This window comes from Erythrolamprus reginae, chromosome 2 (assembly GCF_031021105.1).
Source record: "Erythrolamprus reginae isolate rEryReg1 chromosome 2, rEryReg1.hap1, whole genome shotgun sequence".
Classification (NCBI taxonomy): Eukaryota; Metazoa; Chordata; class Lepidosauria; order Squamata; family Dipsadidae; genus Erythrolamprus; species Erythrolamprus reginae.
The window spans coordinates 119,937,666-119,946,779 of record NC_091951.1 but is presented as its reverse complement, the minus strand read 5'-3'; positions in this window follow the sequence as shown (position 1 = coordinate 119,946,779).

Sequence of the window (9,114 nt, the reverse complement as noted above, 5' to 3'; positions counted from 1 at the left end):
ATTAAAAAACATGTTTTTTGTTCCTTCCTGTTACCCATGAGAGTAAATAAAGAAGAAAGCTTCCCTGATTGGAGACACATACATTATCAAATTGTGTTTCAACATTTGATGGGCTCAGAGGAATTCACAGAGTCAAAGCTTGTAGTAAAAATGACAAAAGCAGCATTGTGCTATCCTGCCCCAAGCTCTCTTTTAGTTGTCTGCACAGTGTCACAGTACATGTGCAAAAGGCGTGGGGTGTTTTTCATCATCTCAGTATTTTCACAATGCTGTTTTCACAATTTTCTCCTCTTTGACTCTGCCTCCAAAGGCATTTCTGGGCACACCAAAGATTTGCAAATGGTTGTAAAAGAAACATAGTTTGACTTGAAAGATGCAACTTTCTCTCATTTGCAATTTTCAAGGAAAAGTTATTCATTTACTCTACCAATAAATAGATTGCTTCTTCCGGCTAAGAGAAAAATTAACAAAAGTTTTTGTAGAGTTGGGCTGCCTCAAGCTAGCATATCCTTAGTAGGACTGGAAGCTCAAGAGGCCAATACAAAGGATGAAGCAAGTGTATTTTTTAAAAATGTAGCCTAAACTTCTCAAAAGAAATAAAAGTCACAAAAGCAAGCTGGCTTTCTAGCAGTTTTCCTTATACCACAGACGAACTGGAAATAAATCACCTCAGCTCAAGTCTGGAGTGCTAATCACTCTTCAGCCATTTATGAAAATTACAAAGAATAGACATAAAATGTGCCGCAGCATATGCACTACAATAATGGTGTTGATCAAATAACCTCTGTCTTTATTTTATGTGCACTGCATACCATATTTACACAGAACTGTCTCATTATTTTATGGGATTGACCTCCTTGCAAAAGGGTTTAGGATTACATCTTCCTTTGAATGCATGCTTTAGCTAAGTTCAGCTGTGTTCTTACTAGTATATATTACATATTATTCTGGCAATAAAACATGTACTCCTTATCCTATCCCTACAGACAAAGAAATTGGAAATTACAAAAAGATTTGTATGAATTTCCTCAAACCTAATCCATACAGTGTGCAGTTGGTTAGGGTATATCTTGGACATAGATTTATGATCACCAAATAAACTTTTGATCTAGTAGTTTGTACTAGGAAGCCTAAAGCATAAAAGGCTCAGGCTCTAAGTATTCTGTATAAGATCTATGGGGAAAATAACAAATCTAGGGTTCAAATTGACTCACTTTTAACTTTATAGTCAGGGGGAAAACCAATATACAGTGGTACCTTGGTACTCGAACTCTTTGGTTCTCGTACATTTTGGATAACGAACAAAATTTTCGGCAAAAATTTGCTTCGGTATCTGAACAAAAATTCAGATACCGAACAGCCAGAGAAAATTTTGTTCATTATCTGAAATGTTACTGCCGGGGGCTGCTACAATACCAGCAGCTTCAGGGGGCTGAGGAGCTTTCTAAGAGCTCCAAGCTGCAGGAAGGGTGGGGGCTGCTACAATCTCAGCAGCTTCAGGGGGCTCCTTTCTTCATTGCTTCCTCTTATTACCTGTAAGCAGCTGCAAAAACTTTCTCCTTCCCGGTGGCTCCTTCCCTTCGAGTAGCAACAGCGCCGGGAACGTCACGTGATGAAGGGAAGCCGCCGGAGGCATCTCAGCAGTTGCCGCTGCTCCAGCAGCTTCCCTTCATTATGTGACGTTCCTGGCGCTGTTGCTCCTTGAAGGGAAGGAGCCACTGGGAAGGAGAAAGTTTTTGCAGCTGCTTACAGGTAATAAGAGGAAGCAATGAAGAAAGGAACCCCCCGAAGCTGCCGGGATTGCAGCAGCCCCCACCCTTCCTGCAGCTTGGAGTACCAAATTTATTTATCCCATTGGAAATAAATAAAATAGATTTAATTGGTTCCCAGCGAGTTAACAGGGGCTGGGAACCAATTAAATCCATTTCCATTATTTCCTATGGGATAAATAAATTTGGTACTCGACCAAATCGGTTCTCGACCACACTTCTGGAACGAATTGTGGTCGAGTACCAAGGTACCACTGTATATAGTTATTAGTGGCTATCAGCCAAAAGTGTACAAATTTAATTCATATGATTCATTTAGATATTCTAAGTGCAATTTTGTGGCAAAGGAGATCCACCAGCATGATTACAGGGATCCACTAAGCAAATTATTTTGTTGGTATTTGGAAAAACACCAGGAGGATGATATATTTTATCAAAACTAAATTAAAAGGAACTAGGATTTCCTTTGTGCCCTTACTATCCAAATGCAGTGGCTAATGCTTTTTATTCTTTTGAACTTCATAGTAAATAAATATTTCCTGAGTTTATAGTTCTATAGAATAACAAAAGTACCTGCTTCCTTCTCTCAATGGTACTTGCAGAAATGAATGGTAATCAGCTCCCTCTTGCGCAGAAATTGGGTGTTTTCCCAATGCTGATAGACTTATAGAGTATCTGGGCAACCATATGTGGGATGTGTTTCCATGAATCACGATTAACAAACTTCATGAATTACAGCTGAAAAAGTGATAATTAAGCCTTCTGTCATTTTTTGCTTAGACAGATGGTCAGTGAACTCAATGACTAAATTTCTGGCTTTCCTACACAGTATTTTGTTTAAAGAAAAAGAGAGAGAGAGAGAATTAGCAATTTCTTCCCCTTCTTTTTGTCTACGGAGCAATATTTGTATTTCATCACACTTCAAACAAAATGTTTTCTAGTAGCAATTTAAAAGAATAATGAAATTTAACAAAAATAGAATTAATAAAATTGTTAATTGTTAATCATAATTTATTAGAATCCATTGAATTGTACAGTTCTACTATATTTTCATTAATGATTAATTCTACATTTTATCATTTGGTGATTGTTAGCAAACCATGTTTTGGGGTGAAGGAAGTTTGAAAGAATAGCATGAAATATGAGAAGGCTGAATTTTAAATCCTTGGGTTCTAACCTATGTATTGATTTCAAAACAGGGTGGTTAAAATTTCAACAGAGAATTACTGGTATAAAGTAGCGGTGGAATGTGCATTTATTTATTAAAAATAATCTTTACTTGGCTTTTTCCTTTAAAAACAACATACAAAAAACAAACATACAAAAATGTACAACAAAACAAACACAGAAAAAGATTAAAAAAACCAATTTTACAGCTTATTTCTTTATTTCTAATAAATATAATGAATCTCCTGTTTGTTTTTCCGATGCATGGAATTTGCTTTCTTCCCTTGTCGTAGAAATAGAGATCCTTTACAACTGAACTTCATTTCAAGCAGCATTTGTGAAATGGATTAGAATCTGACACATACTGGTTTTTTCAGCTAAAGGACAAATAATAGTGATTTAGGTAATGAACATATTACTCTAACTTCTGAGCTTTGGCCAAGTCATCTTATTTCCAAGACCTCCCAGCTATCAATAAACCTGACTCTTGGAATGAAACTAACTGCAGTGACAAGATATTTCTACCAGCATCTGATGTAGCTGCCGAACTCATTCATGGATCAGTACTCAGTAAGGTGGTATAAAATCCCCAGGGGCTGTTATGTTCCATGACATAACAACCCAAAAAGGTTTTAATTTTCTCCATCATAGGCAACGGGATGCTTTATTGTAAATTAAAATATAATATTATTTAGATCATTTAAATTGCTTGGTAATTCCACATTCCTCCATTCCCCAAACCTCCATTCCTGGCTCTATGAGAAGTTGAAAGAAGTGTTTTACAATACAAGGGAGGGCCTGATCTGGATATTATGGCAATGCAGAGACATAGTTATTATATTGACCCTGGACAAGAAATCAAAAGTTCAGCTCTAAATACTCACAAGTTATCTCACCAGGATCTTAGTTGAGGCATGCAGGAAGTGGAAACATCTGTTTTTCCTCCCTGTGGAGCAAATGCTTATGAATGTCTTGTTAATAGCAAATGAAATAACTCCCAAGCATAATCATAGCATGATTTTGTTTTTATGTCTTATTGAATTGGATGAAGTAAGTGGTACGTCTAAGTCAACTGAACCCGGCTGGGTACTATCACTATCCACAAATGCAGAAGAAGAGGGCTTCATTATGACAGCTGAAAAATACACCTGCAAAACCTGTTACCTAGCAGAAATACAGATGGGTAGTGGGTATGAGATAAAACGTTAAATCTACTTATGTACTAGATGCTCTGATCTGGATTTCAAGGAAAAAGCATATGAGTATGTACATGGAAGCTGAAAGGAATTTTCTAGGAGAGTTTGGTAATAGAGTTTAAGTGGGAGTCCTTTTCCTCCCAAAGTCTACTTAGCTTAGAAACATGAATGGACAGGAGGCTGCATTTATAACCCACAGTTCTTATGGCACGTTTATTTTCCTGTCGGAGAATAACTCTTTATGATTCATTCTATTTTCATATAAATCGAGACCATCATCATAGAGTTGCTTTTGGGTAAATAGTCTGGCAGTTATCACCCCATATTGACCTCTGTATATTCTCTACTGATTTATTTCCCTCTACCATTCATTGCTGAGTTTTTAATGTTGATAATGCTTTAATGTCCTTTAATGCTTTTATTGGTTCCAGTCCAGCGTTTAGGAACATTTCTATCTTCTCACACTCTAAGCTAAGCAATGATGTCTTATTATTTACAATAATGTAAAGCTTTCTGGAATAACAAAAACAATGGGGATAATTGCCTCCTCTCCCAAGTTGTGAGTGGTCCACGACTGGATCAGTTAGTCACAGATTCTGAGGAGGATGAACCAGGGCCATCTTGGTACCCTGGGCCAGTGTTCTTGACAACTGAGTCAGATAGTGAGAATGAGGGAGTGTTGGAACCTGAGGGACCTGAGGAACCTCCAGAGACTGTAGAAACCCCAATGAGTAATGTCTGAGTTAGAGGAGGAATAAGACATGAGAGATTAGGAGCCCCTATTAGATGCCTGGGTCAGAAGGTCAAGAAGTAGACAGGAAAATCTTTATGGAAAAAGGTTCAGAAAGAAACTATAGACAGTTATGTCTCTAGGAAACAGTTGACCATACACAGACAGTATATAAAGGAGGATTTCTGGGTAAAGGGGTGTGGTGTTCCAAAATTCATAATGGTGGCAGTGCTAGATTCGGAGTTTCGGAAATGGGCCACTGGCAACCTGCTATTGTTCTTCTAACTTCATCGGGCAGAGCTGCAGCTATGTGAGCAAAACCTGGAGAATTGTGAATGTGTACAGTATGTGTACAGTATGTGTACAGTATGTGTGACCAAAGAAACATGATCTCACTGAGGAAGGTGCAGCCTGGATTTTTATCTTTTAGCCAATTTGATAGGGAAAGCTGCCAAAATGGACTAAAAGGCTTAAATTTGCTTGTGTAAAATCCTGTTTTTCATATAAAAGTGTTTGACTCGAAATCTCAGTGCGTGGATTCTTTCTTTTTTCCAATCTGCGTATGCCAGAGTAGAATACCCCACCCCTTTGTTGAGGGTTGTGCTAAAGCAAATGTAGCACTTGAGATGATCAAAGGAATTGATGGTCTTCATTCGAGCAAAAGCAACCAGTCTGAACTGCAGAAATCAGAAAGGCCACTAGATGGCAGCAAAAGGAAAGACAACCCCCCCACTTTTTTTTTTTTTTTGCTGCTATTGAGTGCTCATCTTGCTACTTCCCGCTCAGAATCTGTAGCTGTATTCATTTGTTTAATTAAATATAGGATAATTTCGCAAATTGAAGCATCAATGTTCCGGAGTCTTTCTGCTTTTCTATTTACTGTGCCATGAAATTTAACAACAGGAAGAGAAAAAAATGTTATTCTGTTTGTTGCAATGAGAAGTGGGATGTCAAAAAATGTTTTTGGGCCTAGAAATGTCTTAAATAGCATTGGCCCTGTTTGCTATTTTTAAATCCATGAGGATCTTGGCATAGTTTTATCAATCCTTTTTATTATTCCTTGCTTAGGGAGCCCTCTTTTTCCATATTTTTTTTTCTGGCAGCCTAAATAATTCTTACTTTCCTAAGCTTTTCCTCTGTTGTTGCTGACTCTTTGTTTTAAAAGGGTTTTTTTTTTGCTGATAATTATATTTTTAATTTGCTGCCTAGCGGTTTTATTGTTTTAATAGTGTTCTACTAAAGAGTCACATTATTAACCAATAAAAACCAAGGAAAACACTGAACAGAAATCTTTCACAATCGTAAATCAATCCAATATACCAGTACAGGTAGGGAAGATTGCAACATCCTTAGACACAATAAAGATCATAGCATTTGTAATCTGAGTTGTAGTTCCTGGTTTTCTAAGGGAAATTCACACTCCTTCAGTTCCAGTTCTTCATTGAAATCCATTAAACTAAAACTGTAATGCATTGTGGTTGTCTGAGGGCCAGCCAACTCTTTTAGATGAGTCTATTTTCTGATATTTGCTACATAGAAACATAGAAGATTGACATGAAAGCGATCCTTCACCCACTTGACTTCAAGTATGTCAAAAAAAGTACAATCTTTTTTTGTCCCCATTCACTCAGATGTGTTTTTCTTAAAAAATGATCCAGTCATGCAAATGGTCTTGTGAAAGGTCACAAATGGAGAAACCGCATGCTGTTTCAGATGAAATATAATGTTGTTATTCCGATGACTCTTTTTATTTTGAAATACTTTCATGATGAAAATGCATCACAATCTGTTATATACAAATCGGATGAGACTGAAAGGATCAGCGCTGCAAGTCTATTTACGTGACTGCCTCCTCTCTCATACCTCGCTGCGGCCAGTAAGGGCCCACAGAGTCGGCCTTCTCCAGGTCCCATCCGCCAAACAATGTCGGTTGGCGGGACCTCGAGAAAGATCCTTCTCTGTGATAGCCCCAACCCTGTGGAATCAACTGCCCCCAGAGATCCGCATTCCTCCCTACTGGTCTTCCGGAAAGCCGCCAAGACCTAGCTTTTCTGGCATGCCTGGAATTAGGATTGATTGCAAGTATGTATGGTTTTATTTATGATATTATTGTTTTTACTGCATTGCTGATTTTATTGTTGTATTTTTATTGCTTTTTTACTATTGTTGTATTTATGATTGTTGTTAGCCACTCTGAATCATTTTGAAGCGAGTGACATATAAATACAATAAATAAATAAAGTCCATCCCAGCCTGCCTTCCTGCCATTTTTTTGCCTTCCGGCTTTGTTATGACAACAACAAAAAAGCACACAATCTTCTAGGGCACACCTCAGGTTGGGCTCCAGTACAAGTCAAAAACAAAAACAACAAAAAAAAGAACTTGTAAGACTAAAACTCTGGTCCCAGTGACTGACCCAGATTGAATTCTGCAACATTATCCCAGTACAGGTGGGATACATATTTGCCTTCATTTAACAAAGGGAGAGAAAAAGTTTTAATAGCATCAAGATTGGCAACAGTAACCCTTCATCCCAGCCATTCACAATACCTTGAACGTGGCTTTGAATCGTTATGAGTAACATTATCAATGGCAAATTGGCAGCCACTGATTTCTGTGATTTAGCAAGCCAATAATATACAGTGGAACCCCGACTTACGAGCAGCTCTACTTACGAGCTACTCGAGATAAGAGCTTGGGAGGGAGCGTCATTTCCGTTTGCCTCCCGAGCTCATATCCGGGATACGAGCCACGCCTCCCTCACTCTTTCGGCGAAGGAAGGAAGGCAAGGAAGCGCCCGGCTCGTTTCTGCTCGAAGTACAGTACAGTACAGTACTCCAACTTGGTAAGCATTCGCTTGGCTTCTGTTTGGGGGTGGGGGGTCCTTGGCTTCTGTTTGGGGGTGGGGGGTCCTTGGCTTCTGTTTGGGGGTGGGGGGTCCTTGGCTTCTGTTTGGGGGTGGGGGGTCCTTGGCTTCTGCTTGGGGGTGGGGGGTCCTTGGCTTCTGTTTGGGGGTGGGGGGTCCTTGGCTTCTGCTTCGGGGTGGGTGGGGGGGGCGAACGGCGTCGGGAAAGCGAGGTCGGGAGGTTGCGCAATCGGCCATGCGGTCGGAATTTTTCCCGATTTTTTCTCCGCTGGGCTTGCTTTGCTTTGCTTTGCGGGGGCTTCTGTTTGGGGGTGGGGGGTCCTTGGCTTCTGTTTGGGGGTGGGGGGTCCTTGGCTTCTGTTTGGGGGTGGGGGGGGGCGAACGGCGTCGGGAAAGCGAGGTCGGGAGGTTGCGCAATCGGCCATGCGGTCGGAATTTTTCACGATTTTTTCTCCGCTCGGCTTGCTTTGCTTTGCTTTGCGGGGGCTTCTGTTTGGGGGTGGGGGGTCCTTGGCTTCTGTTTGGGGGTGGGGGGTCCTTGGCTTCTGTTTGGGGGTGGGTGGGGGGGGCGAACGGCGTCGGGAAAGCGAGGTCGGGAGGTTGCGCAATCAGCCATGCGGTCAGAATTTTTCCCGATTTTTTCTCCGCTCGGCTTGCTTTGCTTTGCTTTGCTGGGGCTTCTGTTTGGGGGTGGGGGGTCCTTGGCTTCTGTTTGGGGGTGGGGGGTCCTTGGCTTCTGTTTGGGGGGGCGAACGGCATCGGGAAAGCGAGGTCGGGAGGTTGCGCAATCGGCCATGCGGTCAGAATTTTTCCCGATTTTTTTCTCCGCTCGGCTTGCTTTGCTTTGCTTTGCGGGGGCTTAGGGGCGGCCGGGTTGGGGGTTCGGGGGGGGGCCTAGGAAGCCCCCCATGCCGGCGGAGACCTTTTAAACCACCCGTGCCGCTTCCCAGCTGAGCCCTGAAGCCAAGCGCAGAAGTTCGCCTTTGGCGCTTGGCTTCAGGGCTCAGCTGGGGAGCGGCACGGGTGGTTTAAAAGGTCTCCGCCGGCATGGGGGGCTTCCTAGCACCCCCCAAACCCGGAGCACCAGCAGCAGCAGCAGCGCCGGGAGAAGCAGCAGGCGGCGCCCGGGACTCCCCATGGTGAGCAGAGGCAGCTGCAGGGCGAGCGAGCAGTGGAAGAAGCGGCGGAGGAGGGAGGGAGGGGCTGCTAGGCGGCCCAAGGAACCTTCCCTTGGTCTTCCCCCTCTTGCTGGCGTGCGTGGGCGGTGGGGAAGACCCCGGGAAGGTTCCTTGGGCCGCCTAGCAGCTGATCTGCTCGGCAGCGCAGGGAGGAGCCGAATCGGGGTTTCCCCTTTCGTCTGCTCGTTGCTGCTGCGCTGCCGAGCAG